The 5,000-nt window shown below is 56.1% G+C and overlaps 2 non-coding genes and 1 pseudogene across 2 annotated transcripts; all 3 read right to left on the reverse strand.

Annotated features, from left to right (window-relative positions):
* Nucleotides 1–53, reverse strand: part of LOC124773128 — a 4,227-nt pseudogene extending 4,174 nt beyond the window's left edge.
* Nucleotides 54–242: 189 nt separating this feature from the next.
* On the reverse strand, nucleotides 243–397 carry LOC124773131. The gene has a single exon (XR_007014476.1). It is a non-coding gene; the product is annotated as a 5.8S ribosomal RNA (ribosomal RNA).
* A 352-nt stretch (nucleotides 398–749) lies between these two features.
* Nucleotides 750–2,660, reverse strand: LOC124773124. The gene has a single exon (XR_007014473.1). It is a non-coding gene; the product is annotated as a small subunit ribosomal RNA (ribosomal RNA).
* Between the last annotated feature and the right edge of the window lie 2,340 nt (nucleotides 2,661–5,000).

Here is a 5,000-nt window from a genome sequence, read left to right on the forward strand (position 1 = left end):
CCGCTTAGTAATATGCTTAAATTCAGCGGGTAGTCTCGCCTGCTCTGAGGTCGTTGTACGAGGTGTCGCACGCCACACCCGCCAGCCGGCTGTGCACGCTACCGAGAAAGTACCGGTATGCGAACCGCCAGGCGACGGGCGCGCATCGCACGTTTGAGGAGACGCGGCCGGCCCCACAGGCGGCCGCGACACTCCCAGGTCTGCGAAGCGGGGCAAACGCCGCGCGCTTCAGTATACGTAGCCGACCCTCAGCCAGACGTGGCCCGGGAACGGAATCCATGGACCGCAATGTGCGTTCGAAACGTCGATGTTCATGTGTCCTGCAGTTCACATGTCGACGCGCAATTTGCTGCGTTCTTCATCGACCCACGAGCCGAGTGATCCACCGTCCTGGGTGATCTTTTCTCAGTTTCCGCCGTCTCTTTCGAGACGGTCGCATAGGCGGGAGTGAGGCGTGTGGCGGCCCCTGTTCCAGCGTTCTGTGTCCAACGGCCTCACGGCCGACGGGCGTCGTACGGCTCCACACCGGAGCGGACAGGCACTCGGGCGAAAGTCATTCAAAACCGGCGCCAGGCGCCAGGTGCCGCAGGCCAGCCGCTCCAGCGCTTCAGCGCTCGTACCACACAACATTGCCGCTAGTTTTGAGAGGCACGCGTGGTTCCGCACGCGGCCGCACGGCTACGGCGAGCCGTACAGGTAGCGTGTTGCGCGACACGACACGCACATCGAAAGACATGCAGTCTAGTCGGTAATGATCCTTCCGCAGGTTCACCTACGGAAACCTTGTTACGACTTTTACTTCCTCTAAATGATCAAGTTTGGTCATCTTTCCGGTAGCATCGGCAACGACAGAGTCAATGCCGCGTACCAGTCCGAAGACCTCACTAAATCATTCAATCGGTAGTAGCGACGGGCGGTGTGTACAAAGGGCAGGGACGTAATCAACGCGAGCTTATGACTCGCGCTTACTGGGAATTCCTCGTTCATGGGGAACAATTGCAAGCCCCAATCCCTAGCACGAAGGAGGTTCAGCGGGTTACCCCGACCTTTCGGCCTAGGAAGACACGCTGATTCCTTCAGTGTAGCGCGCGTGCGGCCCAGAACATCTAAGGGCATCACAGACCTGTTATTGCTCAATCTCGTGCGGCTAGAAGCCGCCTGTCCCTCTAAGAAGAAAAGTAATCGCTGACAGCACGAAGGATGTCACGCGACTAGTTAGCAGGCTAGAGTCTCGTTCGTTATCGGAATTAACCAGACAAATCGCTCCACCAACTAAGAACGGCCATGCACCACCACCCACCGAATCAAGAAAGAGCTATCAATCTGTCAATCCTTCCGGTGTCCGGGCCTGGTGAGGTTTCCCGTGTTGAGTCAAATTAAGCCGCAGGCTCCACTCCTGGTGGTGCCCTTCCGTCAATTCCTTTAAGTTTCAGCTTTGCAACCATACTTCCCCCGGAACCCCAAAAGCTTTGGTTTCCCGGAGGCTGCCCGCCGAGTCATCGGAGGAACTGCGGCGGATCGCTGGCTGGCATCGTTTATGGTTAGAACTAGGGCGGTATCTGATCGCCTTCGAACCTCTAACTTTCGTTCTTGATTAATGAAAACATACTTGGCAAATGCTTTCGCTTCTGTTCGTCTTGCGACGATCCAAGAATTTCACCTCTAACGTCGCAATACGAATGCCCCCGCCTGTCCCTATTAATCATTACCTCGGGTTCCGAAAACCAACAAAATAGAACCGAGGTCCTATTCCATTATTCCATGCACACAGTATTCAGGCGGGCTTGCCTGCTTTAAGCACTCTAATTTGTTCAAAGTAAACGTGCCGGCCCACCGAGACACTCAATAAAGAGCACCCTGGTAGGATTTCAACGGGGTCCGCCTCGGGACGCACGAGCACGCACGAGGCGGTCGCACGCCTTCGGCTCGCCCCACCGGCAGGACGTCCCACGATACATGCCAGTTAAACACCGACGGGCGGTGAACCAACAGCGTGGGACACAAATCCAACTACGAGCTTTTTAACCGCAACAACTTTAATATACGCTATTGGAGCTGGAATTACCGCGGCTGCTGGCACCAGACTTGCCCTCCAATAGATACTCGTTAAAGGATTTAAAGTGTACTCATTCCGATTACGGGGCCTCGGATGAGTCCCGTATCGTTATTTTTCGTCACTACCTCCCCGTGCCGGGGAGTGGGTAATTTGCGCGCCTGCTGCCTTCCTTGGATGTGGTAGCCGTTTCTCAGGCTCCCTCTCCGGAATCGAACCCTGATTCCCCGTTACCCGTTACAACCATGGTAGGCGCAGAACCTACCATCGACAGTTGATAAGGCAGACATTTGAAAGATGCGTCGCCGGTACGAGGACCGTGCGATCAGCCCAAAGTTATTCAGAGTCACCAAGGCAAACGGACCGGACGAGCCGACCGATTGGTTTTGATCTAATAAAAGCGTCCCTTCCATCTCTGGTCGGGACTCTGTTTGCATGTATTAGCTCTAGAATTACCACAGTTATCCAAGTAACGTGGGTACGATCTAAGGAACCATAACTGATTTAATGAGCCATTCGCGGTTTCACCTTAATGCGGCTTGTACTGAGACATGCATGGCTTAATCTTTGAGACAAGCATATGACTACTGGCAGGATCAACCAGGGAGCTGCGTCAACTAGAGCTGAGCAGCCGGCCGCCCGGGAGTGTGTCCCGGGGGCCCGCGCGAACACGCAAGCGTCCGCTCAATCATTCTGCAAACAGGAGGAGGCTGAGCTCCCCTGCACAATACACCTCGAAACCCTCTCAGGTCCCGGCGGCGCGCAGCGCCGTCCCAAGTACTTGGTCGGGTTCGAGAGAGGCGCAATCGCCCGGAGTTAGGCGAGTAGACGCTTTCGGTGCGACCACCCGTGCTCCCAACTGAGCTTGCCGCTGCCGACAGAGGCCCGGGAGCGTGCTGTCGTGGCATTGCCGGCGGGAGACAACACGCGCCACCTACGGTGACCGGCAGCTCCAACGCCAGCGCCACAGAAGGACAAAAGCCCCACTTGGGTGCCGAAGCGAACTCTCCCAGCACAGCGCACGCGCCAACACATCCGCACAGCTGCGATACAAACCACCAGCGAGAACCGCTGGGGGCGACCGAGCAGCAGACGGCGTCGCGGCGCCGAGCGCCGGGCGGCGGCGCATCCTCAACGCACACAGTCCTCAATCGGACCAGCACACTGAAGATGTCCACCGCGCTTCGCACCGGGCCCGCGAGGACCTACTTTGGCCGCACGGCGCCGCGCGCAGGGTGCGCCGGCGCGCAGCTGCGACGCCTGCCGCGTCCGTCGGCCGGCGCGCCTGCCACTGGCCGCCCCCACCAGCCGGCTGTAGCGCGTGCGCCCACGCACCGCGCGGCCAGCACGCCGGGAGGCGCCCCCTCACCGGCCGGGGACGGTCCCACCCAGCCACCGCCGCGTATCGCTTCACACCCAGATGCCGTTCAGTTTCGTCGGCATGGTGGGTATCGCTGGAACAACCGGTTCGTACCTCAACCTATCGTCGCCATCACCGATTCACCCCCTAGCGAGAACAACCGCACCACAACAGGTTACCATTTGTTCATTTGCGTAACTTCACCAGAAAACGCAGGCGTCCATCGCCATTTGCAACTTCAACGATTATTGCATGCCTGTGTCAGGTGTCACGCCACACTACGTCTGCCCACATACACGCAACAAAATGTGCACGCCTAGACAATACGTGGAAGGTGGCCCCCGTACGTATGCGATGTCCATTGCTCGAACGACTGTCAACCGGCCTCTGTAGCATGTCGCAGATATGGAACGCGGTGCACCATGCCATCACGGTGTGTGAGGAGAGACGACTAGGTCCGAATACATCAACAGACAGCTCATGCTGATCGCCATCCACGGCGTCCGTTCCTCCCACACGTCTCTATGGCGTACCACACTGCAATCCAGCTCTCATAGGGAGGAATAGCGTACTATCGTTAGCTGCGTGCACAATATTTGCACTGTATGGTCCCGCCGTTTTTGGGCGCAGTCGTTGTACGGTCACACATGTGCCACGATGTATCATTCGGTACATAAGGACGAATGTGCAGTACAGATTGTGGTTTACGCGTACGACATTAGCGGACGGTTGACACAGGCCGCACCACAACGTAGCCTGAGTACGTCGCATGCGAAGGGCATTGAACATGCAAACTTCTCACCAACCAGCTTGCGAAGGCAGGGGGGCAAGGTGGGGACGTGGGGAGGGGCGGCATGTACGTCCTGCTGCCATCCACATTACAGTGTACAGCAGGAGCATGTGGAAAGTCAGCAAGACTTGCAAGGTGTTTAACATGAAGCGATACACAGGGGAGCGGGCAGTGCGAGTAGCGAACTTATATTGCGAGGGTTGCGGGGTGGGCAACACTACACTAATTGAACGAGTCGTATAACAATTACAGAGCAGGTTTAGGCGACAACATGGGTTACGTTAGGGGACAACGTGGGTTACGTTAGGGGACAACGTGGGTTAGGTTAAGGCACAACGTGGGTTAGGTTAAGGCACAACGTGGGTTAGGTTAAGGCACAACGTGGGTTAGGTTAAGGCACAACGTGGGTTAGGTTAAGGCACAACGTGGGTTAGGTTAAGGCACAACGTGGGTTAGGTTAAGGCACAACGTGGGTTAGGTTAAGGCACAACATGGGTTAGGTTAAGGCACAACGTGGGTTAGGTTAAGGCACAACGTGGGTTAGGTTAAGGCACAACGTGGGTTAGGTTAAGGCACAACGTGGGTTAGGTTAAGGCACAACGTGGGTTAGGTTAAGGTACAACATGGGTTAGGTTAAGGTACAACATGGGTTAGGTTAAGGTACAACATGGGTTAGGTTAAGGTACAACATGGGTTAGGTTAAGGTACAACATGGGTTAGGTTAAGGTACAACATGGGTTAGGTTAAGGTACAACATGGGTTAGGTTAAGGTACAACATAGGTTAGGTTAAGGTACA

Source organism: Schistocerca piceifrons, unplaced genomic scaffold (genome assembly GCF_021461385.2).
Source record: "Schistocerca piceifrons isolate TAMUIC-IGC-003096 unplaced genomic scaffold, iqSchPice1.1 HiC_scaffold_944, whole genome shotgun sequence".
NCBI classification, from domain to species: Eukaryota; Metazoa; Arthropoda; class Insecta; order Orthoptera; family Acrididae; genus Schistocerca; species Schistocerca piceifrons.